Raw genomic sequence first — 14,262 nt, forward strand, 5'->3', positions numbered from 1 at the left:
AAAGGAACTGAAGGAATTCATTTACGGGTTTTCCCCATGAGGCTTTAACTCCCATGTTTCTTCTAGTTGTGCACCTGGCCCCTCGGCCATGGAGGACAGCCATGAAGGAAGCCAGAGGTCATGCCTCACAGTATGGTACCCTGAGTCTTGAAATACAAGGCAGGGGAAACCAGTGCCTCTGCGAGTGTCATGGAAACTTGTGTCTGCTGTGGTCACTGCAGCTCACACTGTGGTGGGTAAAATTGTGGACACGCTGAGTTGGCCTCCCCAGAGAAGGCGGGGTCAGCACCTGACATTTAGAAGCGGGTCAGTGGTGTTGGGGTAGGGGTTCTCTCTGTCCACACAGTTGACGGCCCAGGAAACAGGTAAAACCAAGAAAACTCAGAAAGGTTCATAAATTGGGTCTAATAAAAGCAGCTATTTTAGAAATTCTATACATTTAATATCTGATATTTTGTACATTAGCAGACCATTAGTCTCCTGCACAGATCCCCTGTGATCAATTTTACTAAATGCTGCTTGGCTACTGCTACATTTTTCAGAGGATTGTCCTTAAGTGATGAAAGCTGTGATTCTGGGAGTTAAACACCTTCCCTACTCTCTGCCCCAGTCAGTGGTAGCTTCAAGTCAAGAAACCTTTTGTGGTCCAGAGCTCCTCCCAGGGAATGAAGCTGGGACTTCACCGGAAGCCATATCCCTGCTTAGCTCCTTTTTCTGCCCTATCCTGTTCGCACACTTCTTCACATTTTCCTTCTAAAGACACTCTACAAAACCTATCCAGGGTTGATCTCCTGGAAGCAGAGCCCACAGAGCCTGAGACAAAGAATGTGAGGAAGAGGGGTACTACTATGCCTCCAAGGGCCATTTTCCACTTTAGACTGCATCACAAAATGTTCCTTCCTGCCAAAAGGGTAAGTTATACAATCCGCCTCAATAGTGCTATATATAAGAAAGAATATAGCTGGACAGAGTGGTGGGTTTTGTTTTTTTTTTTTTTTTTTAAGCAAAAATGCCACACAGCCAAGACAACAGACACAAGAAAATGCCAAGGTTAACAAGGCAGATGGCAGGAGTTTTGTTGAGCATATAAAGGTAGTAAACAACTGAATAAGACTCCATTAAGTGAAGTGAGTTCTGAACATGTGCAGATGTAAGGCCAAGGACTGATGAAAAAAGTCAGGGCTCCGTCTATAAACCACTGATAGATGCCCGTGGCATGTCAAGTGCCTCTGAGAAGTTGGTCTGCCCTTTCTGTGTACTTGTCCTCTCGCCAGTCCAGTGAGTTAGCATCACTAAATAATTTAAATGTTAATTGACTAAATGTGAGGACAAGACAAACCTGGTGTTTCCCCAACAGCTAAGTTGAATAAGATGAATGCTCTGGAAAGATTAAGTAAGAGCAAGTCACAAAAAAAGACAGAAAAAAAGTCTGCTATCGGATTAGGTGTCAGAGAGACAATAGTAAAAGACTGAGAGCAAACTGTGAAGATCTAGAAGGAGCCAAACTCTTATAAAAATCTGAGTACCAAGTTCTCTGGCCACTTTCAAGAAACTGGATAGTACGCTACAAAGGCTGTCTGAGAAAGAGAACACAGGAAACCAACAGGGCTTCATGCTCAGAACAATGCCTTGACCCCGTCCACTCAAAAAACCTAGAAAGTAGTAGATGAACACTTGTTATTTTAACTTTAAAAAACATTCAAAATATATAACTTAGATACTAAGTTTTTTAGCTAAACCAACAACGGGGCCTGATTGTGTCAGATGTAAGGCTTTTGAGAAAAGTACGGAAAGCTCTGAAGTGATTTGGTGACCTCTCGCAATAGACATGTGGGACCCAGTATCTGTAACACAGAGAGGAAGCAGTAGTACCTGGAGGGTCAAAGGAGACCTTCCTTAGGTCAGTTTACATTTATCACTCAATGTCGATATCAGAATCCCATCCGATAGTTGTCACGGCTGCTATATTTGAATATGTCTATTGCATGGTAAGTGATATAGTCAGTCACTCATTCTCATTAACCATTAACCATTTTGACTCGATCCCTGTGTCACCCTTTCAATTCCAGAAATAAAGAACTCCTCCTTGCACCTACGTATAGAGGTGCTGGGGTTGAGTGACCTATAACAGAATTGCTGAATCAAGGATTTGGTGTAAAAAAAAAAAAGGCAAAACAATCTTTACAAGACTTATTCCTAGCTGTGTAGATTGCTTAGTGTTTTTATTAAGTGATGACTTGTAGAGGTCTGCTTTCCGGCAAGTGCTTGTGCCTATGGACACCTGAATTAGTGGCTTTCAGTCCTTGGAATATAAAACTATAGCTGACTCAACTGGCTGGTGCACAAGACAGGGAAGACTGCTGGCTTCAGTCTGCATATAGTGCTTAGTGGGTCATTTCAAAGTATAGTGGTTGTGAGGTTGACTTCATATCAGTGAGTTTTCTCTACAGTTCAGAGTTAATTCTGCCAAATAACCCTTGTTTATAAAGCTCCATTGCTTTAGCCCTATCTTCTACCTACAATCCATCCTTTGACTCCGACCATATTAAAGTTCTGAAAAACAAGAGAAAATGAAAAACCTCAAATTTATCCCAACCTCCTAGGAAACAGGATTAGATCATTGTTTGTATGGTGTTAACTCTGTCATCCATCAAGCTTAACCATCTTTTTTGCCATGGGAGACATACAATTTGAGCATCTCCTATGGGTCACAAACTGTATGGGGATGAGTTAGTTCCTAATCTCACAGAGCTCAGGCTCTACCAAAAGATTGACGGATCATATAAACAAACAAATCATAATACAGAGATACAGGCAGCAATAGGAAATCCCATGAGGTGCTATGGAAGGACAGAAGAAATCTCTTGAGCTTAGTGGGGGCAGGGTGTTAACAAAAGCTTCTTGAAGCATTGGGTTTTGAAGGACAAAGAGAAGCTGCCTGTGGGAAGGAGTACAGGGAAGTGGAGGAGGGAAGATATTTTCTAGGCAGACAATAAAACAAAGATACAGCTGCAAGAGAAACATAAACACCAAGCAGGCCATGTGGAAGAAAAAATGCTGGAAAGGTGTGCCAAGGCCAGATCATGACTGTTCTTGTAAGACACACTGAGAAAATAGGAAGTTAATGGTCAAATCAGATTTGTCTTTTGGAAAGATCCCACCAGTGGGATTATAAGAGACAAATAAAAGGAGCCAGCCTGTAAGCAAATGTGAAAGGAAATGATTTAAAAGCAAACTTAATAACATGAAATAGATAGAATGTGAAAGCACACCATGGTAGACACTGGTACCATTTCCCTTCTTTGCTAACAGAACTCCTCTGTTCAGCCCTGTGTGAGACTTGGCCACCTCTAGCCAATAGAACAATGGAAGGGTCTAGAAAGGGTACATGAGACGGCCATATTGGCTCCGTGTGGGAGGGGGAGTCCTTCACATTTGGGGAAGGAGGAGCCAGGGTCGTGACCACCAGGAAGAGTTGGAACCTAGTCAGAACTTCCCAGCTGTACTGGAAGTGAGTTCAGCAACTAACTACGGTTGCACGACTCAAGTACTGAAACCCAACTATAATGTCTGTTTGTCTGCCTTTCCCTCCTTGTAACTCTGAGCCCAAGAGAAATAAGAGTGTGGCCAGCTTCTTGCACTGCTTTCTCCAAAATGAACTACTGAAATCAAACTGAAAAAAAATTTTTTGGACACTGTTTTGGACAATGAGACATAAGCAGAGGTCTGCTGGGAGGATTCCTGTGGAAAATTTTGTGTCTTTATAAGAGGAATAGATGCAATAGCAGAACTTCATGGCAACCCCCTCCTTCTGCTTTCTGAGCACACATTTCATGCTGTAGCTGCAGGAACCACCTTCCTGATGTGAAGAAATAAGTGTGAGGATTAACAAACCAACATAACAAGGATCATAGAAATGATAGAAAGTCAGAAAGAAATGGGATTTATAATGATATTGTTGAGTCTAGCTGTTCTGGATCTTCTACCTTTAGACTTTGTGCTAACTAAGTAATATATTCAATATATAGTATAATATATTTATATATAATACATAGCTATATATTATATATATAATATGTAACTAAGTAATATATTTAAACTGTTATGACTTGTCCCTACAAATGTCTCCAAATATTCTAAAGTGACACAAAAAAATATGTTTTTTACCTGTTGAAGAGCTACTGACACAGGAAGTTCCATTTTTGTCTACATAAATAAATCAATGAAAAAAAATCTCTCTTCCCATCACAATAAAATATTGACAGAAGTTTTGTCATATGTTAAGAGTTAAGTTAGAGACATGCATTTTCTTGTTAATGGTGGCAAAACCTCATTTAATCTTGGAGCTAAAGCAAGTGTCAGTTATGAGCCATTGGAATTTTGTAGTAAATTTAAAGTGCCTTATGTTTTTTGTAAGAAGAGGTTTCTAACAGCAGAACACATTAACCTTAAAATTCCCCTTTCTTTTTAGTATCAACATTAAAAGTAAAATACTGATACTCAGCTGAAGTAGTAGTTTGCAAAAATGATGTTTTCTTTTATACAACTAAAAAAGAGTTTGGCTATTTCACCCTCCAAGGCCCCTGCTTGTCCTTATTTCTTTAAAAAAAAAAAAGAATAAATATTTATTTTCAAGGGGCTTTAAAAATAAGGCTATGGGGGTAGTAAAGTAACTTAATAATACACAACTAGGACTGGCATGTTGGTAGAAAGAGTGATTTTGACAAGTTCTAACGCAATGATGTGTACTTCAACATTCTAAGTTTAGTATTGAATTTATAGTTAAGACTAGAGACGGGACAATATAAAAGTTTTAAGCTGGTCTGTAGACCTTTTGAAAGCAAAGTACATGAGTTTGACTCATTCATACACATGGCTCCACTCAAAGTTCAGGCTGTCCTGACACACCTGGTAAGTCAGCCTCTGCTCAGTTCTACGTGTTTCTATAGCTAGGAGGTCTCCCAGGGGACTTCTGAGTTCAGTAAAGACACTGGAACATTCAGGGAGGGAGAAAGGAAGAGAGACTGCTGGTGGGCGGTGGGGAGAGGGGAGTTGCGGTTTGAATGGAGGGAGAGAAAGAGAGGAGAGACAGAAAGAGACACAGAGAAACAGACTGTAACCAGTGATGATAGGATTCTTTAAAGTGAGGCATCTTTTTTATGTTCTTATCTGTTCAGGCAGTGAGATCCAGGCCCAGCATGATTTGCTGTAGAATGAGGACTGTTCCTCCTTGCCTTGGCTTCCCATGCTTACTTTCCAAAGGTCAACTGCTCCCTTCCTTGAGAAACATGAATGACCTCATCTGCTCTCCTCATATCAACCCATCTTCTCGCTATTCCTCCATGTCCCAATTCTGTTCTCTCTTCTCTTCCCCAGACCTGAACCCTAACCCACCCCAGCTCTCCTTCTCTTTCCCCATGCCTACAAACACACTGAATAACATTCCTTGACCCCGTTTTTCCCTCAAATTGTGACCCCAATTCCCAACAAACTTCACCCCCTGAGCTGTACCTGGGACCTTATCTACTGCTACTCCTTCTCACGGTGTACTGACTTTAAAAATCCTGTGAATCAGATCCCCCCTATCAATCCTGAAACCATTTTTGCAAAGTCCCAGTGACACAAGTGACAAACTGAAGGGCATTCTTAAATGACATGAGGGGACATTTGACTCCTCCGTCCTTGACACAAAATGCAGTGTTGTCTACATTTGTAGGGATCTTGGGTGGGAGGAATTGGCAGGTCAGAGAGCAGATGATGTGAACATCTAAAGATGGATGAAACAACCCATATGAACAAAGTTTACAAGGAGGTCCTATCTGCTAAAAGAAAAAATTTAAAAATTATAAAATGTAGTTTTCTCTTTTCTCCTGAATTTATTACTTTTTTGGTAATATTAGCAGGTAACATCTCAGTGCTATTAAGCATACAGTAATGTTATATACACTGCAAATCTAAATACAATTGTGTGAGATGTTATAATTTCCATTACAGAATTGTAGATGAAGACACTGAGGTTTATATAGGCTAAGTAGCTTGCTCAAGATTACAGTGAATGCAATGTCAGGACTTTAAAAAACATCATGTTCATGACTTTGGGGCCCTCTATTAACCACTCTACTCTGAAACTTTTCACATGACATCAGTGATTCACCACCTCTAGGTCATTCCCCAGAGAACCAGCTATCAAGGAGCAAATGGTCCCTTCCAATGGTCCCTTTAGTCTTTTTGAATCTTGACCTTTATGGGAGTTTCGGCCCCAATTCTAAGAAGCTATTTTCTCTTGGCAAGTGTTGATGGCAATTATAAAACCATGTATGGTTATAGTGATTCTAAGTTCACTTTCTCAGTTCTCCAGATAGCGTTTCACTTTCTCAGTTTTCCAGATAGGGTTAACTGTGTGTTCTGTTAATTAATAGTAGCCTCTTTTACAGTGCCCCAGATTGGATGATAAATTATATGGTTACCCTAGTATGTACCATTGCTGTCTTAGTCTTTTTTAAGCATTGATTTCAACATGTAATCAATCTGCTCAAAGTCAAGAGCTCCTGCTAAATGCGTAGAGAATATTTCTGTCTGCCCAGCTACCCTGCCTTCGGGGGAACCCTTCTTCCCCATTTCATTTCATTCTGGGAAGGGGGTTGCTGCTAGTCTGTGTTGGCAACAATGTCCTACTCTATCATTCCAACCAAGGACAGGCTAATAATCCAGGTGGGGCAAATCATGGCAACCCATCCAAACAGTGGGCAAGGGACCCAAGAAAGGCCAAACCACTTCTGAACATTAAATGAGAAGACCTTTCTTCCACTAAGGCTTCTAGGTTGGGAGACTATGTTTGAAACTAATGGCAGCAATAAACTCCTGCCATGGGAAGAGAACTGTTTGACAGAAAGAAATCAATCAATGGCAGGGGGTGCAGACAGAGGCAGAGGATGAGAGCATAATGGCAAGTAGGCGAGTGCACCCGAGCGGACAGAAATGCCTGCCAATAAGCACATCGTTATGGCCTTGGTTCCCACACTTCTTAATTCAATTCTGTAAACTACCCCAGTATCTTTCCATTTTATGTGTGCTAACCAAACCTCTTTTTTTTTTTTTTTTGTCTAAGCTAATTTGAATTTGGTTTCTAAAACTTGCATATAAAATTGTCCTGATACCTAATCTCTCCCAAATTTACCTTCAATAATACTCAAAGATACAAAATATTCAAAGATATGAAAAAATTTTTCAGAGATATGAAAGATATGAAATATCTTCAAATATTCAAGGATATGAAAAAATTTTAAATTAGATCCCATTTTTAACCTGGCAGAATGACAGGTTAGATAGATAGAGACAGGTTACATAGAGAGACAGATATCCACACACATACACATATGTATATATACATTTAATATTCAGCTCTGGAAAGATATTGGAGACATATCTTTGGTGATGGTATACATTGATATATAACTTTCTGGAAAGCCATTTGGCAATATTTATCAAATGCTTTTAAAACTATGAGACCTTCTGTAGTGACAAGCAACAGATTTAAGACTTAAACAAGAAGGAAATGTATTAGAAAGAGACCGGGAACTCCATAACTGAAGGATGAATCTCCAGGCTTCAAAAGAGCAGACAATGCCGGGGAAGTCAACAGCTCAGGTTTTGTTACACAGTGACTCAGTTCCAGTCAACTTCCTCCTGACTAGATCATGGTTCTACTTTCCAAACTGGAGAGGCCATGTATTGGTTATATACTTCTCCTCTTAGGAAAGCCAGCCATGGTAGGTAGAGAGGGCAACAGATTATAGGCTCTACAGTCAGCTCATTGGTATATTTCTATACATGAACCTTTGGCTGCCCAACACATGTAGCTAAGGATGTCTTCACTTACCATCACCCAAATACTCTATGAACAATGGCCAGCTTACTTACCTCCTTTGCTGTGGGAAGCATTCCAAGTTCCAGAAGTTGCCGCATTCAGGAGTAATAATAGATATCACGAGGGCACTGCTAAACAAGATCAGCACTTCTCAAACCATCTACAGTAAAGAAACAGTAAATTTTGGTTTCTAATCTGTCATGGGAAAATTCACTGGGAAAATGTAATAAAGATGAATTGCTAGATAAATGAAATTAAACATAAAATGTGAGCCTTGATTTTTTATTATTATATACAATAGGCATAGAAATCTAGATAGCAATCTATCAGAGTAATTTTAAATACTCTATTTCTATACTTCTTGCATCATGAACCAGTAATAAACAGCTCATACACTGGCATGAGCCCACCGAGCCCCACTTCGAGTGGTTCTACTTTAGGATATATTTATTCCCCCTCAAATTCTGCTTCAATCTATGGTCCAAAATGAGTACCATCACCAACATACTCTACATACTAATGTAGATAGAAGACATTTTGTTCTAAGTCATGACATGTCAAGCAAAGAAACAGACCATGGTTTTTCTATCTGCCACTTCTCCCTAAACCAGAGCTAGTATTTGTGTCTTCCCTTTTCTGTTAACTCTTCTGTGATCTCCTTACCTTCTGGCAGTCCCTTAGCTATGTTCACCCAGTGGGGTAGCCCGAACCTTGACCTTTGAACTGTTTCTGTTCTTTGTGGTCTTACCTAGGATCTTACCAATGGTCTCCCCCTACCCTTTCCCACTGAGAATATAAAATAAAGGTATCCATTATGTTCCTATCATACTCCTCCTAACTGCACAGCAGTAATCATAGTATTCTTACTAGGCATGGTCAATCACCCCAGATAATACAGTATCTCACTTTTCTGCCATTTTCCCCCTGGCATGAAGAACCCTGACCTGTCTTAGTTTCTAATTTAGAAGTACTACATGGCATGTTACAGATGTTTAGTGTGTAACATACAGTATATGTGTACCATATAGTGTACATGTAACCTACAGTACTACCCTGTAGTACTGCCTACAGTACTACCCTGTAGTTACAGGGTAGTACTGTAGGTTACACATTGTATGTTGCCTCCAGTCCTCAGGTACTAAAAGGGAGGATGAATGACACTAAAAGCCTCAGTGAGTAAAAAACTGAGAGTAGCTTAGTTAAAATTGTTAACTACCTCAGTCCCTCCTCTGTCCATGGTTCCTAGATCCACATCTTCTAACTGTGGGGACACAGTTCCTTATTTGGAACACTGGTTCAGAGCCTACCCAGTCTTCCGTGAAGTAGCTATGTCATCATGTAGAAGGTGCCCTGGAAGATTGCAGGGCTAAGTTTTTAGAGACCACTCCACCATGTTAGAAGGCTTGTGGCATCATTGATAGAAAACATAAAATAAGTGAGTTACATTTGAATTAGTCCATGACTTGCTTTCTTTGCTTGTGATCAAGGAACTCCCTTCAGAGCCAGTCTGGGTAGGATAATGACTGAGTCTGAAGCATTCAGTAAGACTGCAGTTGGTAGTTCTGGCAAAGGCACAGCCAGGAAGAAGGGAAATACAATCCTTTCTGTAACAGAAGCAATTACATATAATCCAGCAAAGAGCCGACATGTCTTTGTTAGGTGTGATGTCACATCAGAGACGTGGGCTGATCTCTAAGGCTGACAAAGTGAGCACTCAGCTGTGGCACAGCCTGATTTGCTTTGATGAGGGAAAGGCTGTGTGGTGGAGCCTACACAGAGTCTATCTAGACTTCTATGGCCGCCTTATTCATGTTCCCTGTGAATGCTCACCAGAAAGCCTTCACTACAGAAGAGGCTCTCTATAACATGACCAGGCATTGGTGGAATCAGTTCAGTTCAATCTCCTTCTCATTGCTTGCCAAATGGGTCCTGAATGGTATATAAACAGTTCGTTCATGCAATATTTGCTTAATAGAATACCAGAAGGCACACTTTGTTGTAGATAGTGGATCCTTGACCATAGGCTCTAAAACTCAAGTATCTTCTTCATAAACTCTATACTATTTATATACCTAAACACAACTTCTGAAGGAATGCCCTTGGCCAAGAAAACCAAACCTTTCTCAAAATCTAGGAGCTTTTATTGCAATTCTATTGGGATTTGCCATGGATAACACTCAGTATCCAGAACTGCCTCAGTCACTGTGTAAATTTCTTCCAATGAGGAGGCAACACATGGACAGAAGTTATAATGAGACTCAACACCTGATTAAGTAATAATGTGTTAGGCAGCTTTTCTGGTACCAGCTCCATTCTTTCCATGGCTCAAGGTCCTGACAGGCAGACCCGTCAGGGTTCCAGCTTCCATGAGGTGACCTCATCCCTAGGATTCCATTGTATCAATTCCTTCACCATAGAAGTGACTTCCTATTGTTCCATGAGATTCTTACTGTCTCATCCTTGATTTCCCAACTCCTTTATTACTTGGATGCCTGCATTAAATTTCCTCTGTCGTAAATAATTGAAGTGGATGCTATTTTCTTAGCCTCTACCTGTAGGCCAGCTAACTTCACTTACACTGGTCTCTGCAGGACTATAATCTACACATTTTTTTTCCTCTGAGTATATAATGAGAATGTATATCCTTGGAAAATTTTGGAATCCCCAAATTAACCAGCTCCCTGACCTCTTTTGTAAAGGCTAGAGTAGGAGGAGAGCCAGATGGTAGCATTTTGCAAACCTGATGCCTTCAAAATAGTTGATCCAAAGTAATACTACATCCTAGGATACTTTCAAGGGCTTGAGAGAGGCATATATGAATATTCATACCTTATTCTCAAATAGTTCCTTGGCTTAGTCACTGCAATACTGATGACAGTTGAAGAATGAAAGTTGTTCTTTATGTCAAAAAATTGGGTTAGGGGCATTAAGGAGGGCATGTGATGTGATGAGCACTGGTTGTTATATGTAACTAATGAAACATTGAACACTACATCAAAAACTAATGATGTACTATACACTGACTAACTGAACATAATACAAAACTAATGATGTACTGTATGTTGGCTAATTGAATTTAAATTTAAAAAATAAGTAAAATTTTAAAAAATTAAAAAGTAAAACCAAAAACAAACAAAAAACCCCAACAAACAAAAAACAGAACTAAAAACCTGGCTCATCAATTTAATTCCATGTTTAATTTGAACCAAAGATTTCTGCTTGTCTGACTATTTCCTGAGTCCTGAATATTGCACTGCCTTTGGATTTCTGACCACACCCGCTTGGAGTCTGCAATCAGTTGCTTTCAGCATGACTCCTCCTAACTCTGCTGAATTTAGGGATCCCATTTTCACTGCATCTCTCTCCTCTGCCGTCTCCTCTGGCCTACAAAACCCAATAGCAATGTGCATTTTTAAAAGAATTCTGCAACCTGGGTCAGTAATCTGTTTCTCCCGGGAAGGAAGATTCTTCTGAGCCCCAGGAACAGAACAGAATGGGAGGTAGGTGGGCCAGACGTACACATATATCCAAACTAATGTTTCCAGTTCTTGCAGTCTTTGAAAGCACGAAAAGCTGCAGAATGATAGAGGGGCCAGGATTCAATGTCACCTACTGTAGGATAGCATGCAACAAAAGTTTGCACTAACCAAGTCATCAAACTTGAAATGAAAGCTGGCTGCCTAGGCTACCTCATTGAATAGAGACTGCCTGGTGAGTACTATAACAATGATTTCAGCAGATCTGAATTTCTGAAATTTCCTCTGAAATTTTTTCTGCACTGCACACTTTGAGGCATGTATGTGCTGAAGTTAAATTCATTTTTGTTGCTGAGGGGGAATACTGAAAAGAGGGTTGGATATTGGGCTGTGTACAGTTGCCAGATAAAATACAGGATGTCCAGTTAAATTTGAATTCAGATGAACTAATACTTTTATATTATAAGCATGTCCTATGCATTGTTTGAGATATACTTAGGCTAAAGTAAATCATTCATTGATCTGGCATTCAAATTTAACTGGGATTTATAGTCCCTCTATAGTTGAGGGACATTTGGCAATAGTTCCTCTTCATATAAAGGAGACTTAACTGCATTTGGCAAGGGAGTATAAAGAAGCAGGTAGGAACTAAGGTTGTGGAGTGAGGGTGCCGAGATTTGAATCACATTACTTCCACTTAATGACTGTGACACTGGGCCACGATTAGCTGCATAGATTTGTGGCACCAGGTGCTTCTTGAGTTTCTGTTCTCTTCTTTTAGGAAACAGCTATCCAGACACCCAGAAATTCCCTCTGAGAAGAGGTCTGGTTGGTGGACAGTAAGAGGTTGATGAGAAAACTTGGCTACCACTTACCATGAACATTTACATTTCTGTCCCAGAACACAGAAGGGAGTCTCGCTGCCTTTCAATCCAGTAAGATTGAATGACTAATTCCAAATACTACCATTCTCTAGATATCACTGTATATTACATGTAGCCCACTGTCGGTATCAGTTAGGTGTTGCCCCCCCCCCCTTTTTAGGGGCAATAGGTAGGAACCCAGAATAACAAGCAAAATATAGATTCAGGGAAAGTACTCCAAGACTGCTCATGTCTCAAGCAAGGGCCACACAAACCAGCTTCTGGATGGAATAGGAGTGGTGCTCAAAACTCAGCCATAGGAGCCTGAGGGTTTGCCCCAGGTCCCTGCCTGAGATGACCCCACATTTTCTGCGTCTGTGTCAAGTTTCTCAATCTTCCTTTTTTTGGGAGAGGGTGATGGCCAGCTTGAATCCAGGTCCTCTATTCCTGGATCAGAATGTTTTAGGGACAGAGAGGGAATGATTGCACAGCCAGAGCCTCACAGGGAATTGATGTGAGCTGGGCATACACTCCAGCGTGAGACTATTTTAAGTTCTGATCCAGCAACTCTGTCAGGACTATTACAAGAAAATAATCAGAAATATAATAGATGTATGAACAAAGGCTTTTATTACAGTGAAGAACTAGAAGCAGCTTAAATGTCCAATAATAGGGGGGAGATTAAAATAATATGGGGAGATAAAATATAATATGTGAATGTACATTATTTGAGGTGACTTTAAAGGCTGGAATTGATATTTAACGTAATGGGAAGTTCTTGTATGAAATTTATAATGCTAGTCAAGCTTTTATGGTGAACCCTTTTCATAAAGACTGGTAGGCAATACACTTAAAACTCACTAGTCTCACCATCCCGAGATAATTTTCAGTTTCACAGTTAAGTAGCCCACATTTTTCTAGGAGTCTGGAAATTATTTTCTAAAATTAAGTTTTCTGATTCCTTATGAATCAAGCTACAAGTCACCTTGTAAAACAGATGTTGTTTCCTGAACTATTTGACGCCGATTCACTTTGATTCCCAAATGTATCATGCTCATCCCCACAAGTAATTTTCCTTGCAGTCAGCATCTGTGATTTCAAGATCCACAGAAGTACCACATCCTTCCTGAAACCTCAGCCAAATCGTAGTGATGTCACTTGCCACCTTCCTTTCCTACATCTTGTTTGTATCACTCATGAAACCTTTACGTGGTTCCTCTGTGATAGTTTCAAAATCATGGAAGAGTTTTCTAATTTCAGGGCAGGTGGAAGGAGGGGGAAAGTTGGATGGAAGCAGAAAGAGAATTGAAGATAGAAAAAACATGGACTATTCTAGTTTAAAGATGGTGGAGGGAAAAGACAACATTGGTAACCAAAATGCAAAGTGATCCTTGATTAGGTCTTCCATCAAAAAATCGCTGTGGGGCTTCTCAAACTGATGTGCATATGAATCACTGGATTCTTGTCAAAATACAGTGATGCCTAAACTTCTGGTTTATGGCTCAAACCTTATGAAGTAACCATCTAAGGGGTATTTTGAGAATTACTGGAAAACGCTGGCTGTATTAGATAATACATCAATGTTTCATCGCTTTGATGTGATAAGGGTAAACGATTATCTGAGATAATTTCATTTGTAGGAGATATGTACTAATGTGCTTGGGGTAAATGCCATGTTTGTATCTTACTTGCAAATGGTTCAACAACAAAATTATACATAAATATGTGTATGAGAAACAAAGAAAATTGGATGAAATAACAATTGATGAATCTTGGTGAAAGGCATTCACTGTACTTCACCTTTTTTTTCTGGTTTTCAAAATCTTTAAAATAAAAAACTATGAAATGATTAGTAAAAATAATACATAGCCCTAAGCTATACCCCATAAAAACTGAGTCAATCCATCTGGAGCGAGGCCCAGGAGTTTATAATTTAACAATCATTCCAGAAAGTTCCATTACGAGTTTTGCACAGACCACATTGAGAATAATGTCTAAGCTATTAGTTGGGGGAGCACTGTTGTCTGGTGATTCACATCCTCACTATGGCGAAGGT

The 14,262-nt window shown here is 40.0% G+C and overlaps 1 protein-coding gene across 10 annotated transcripts in view; it reads right to left on the bottom strand.

Moving 5' to 3' along the window:
* Nucleotides 1-14,262, bottom strand: part of HHLA2 (HHLA2 member of B7 family) — a 139,774-nt gene that overhangs the window by 18,743 nt on the left and 106,769 nt on the right. For all 10 annotated transcript variants that reach the window (XM_059164229.1, XM_059164221.1, XM_059164220.1 and 7 more), the window contains one exon: nucleotides 7,921-8,027. The gene's annotated coding sequence lies outside the window, so the exon portion shown is untranslated. The remainder of the gene's footprint in view (nucleotides 1-7,920; nucleotides 8,028-14,262) is intronic.

Source organism: Mustela lutreola, chromosome 2, assembly GCF_030435805.1.
Source record: "Mustela lutreola isolate mMusLut2 chromosome 2, mMusLut2.pri, whole genome shotgun sequence".
NCBI lineage: Eukaryota > Metazoa > Chordata > Mammalia > Carnivora > Mustelidae > Mustela > Mustela lutreola.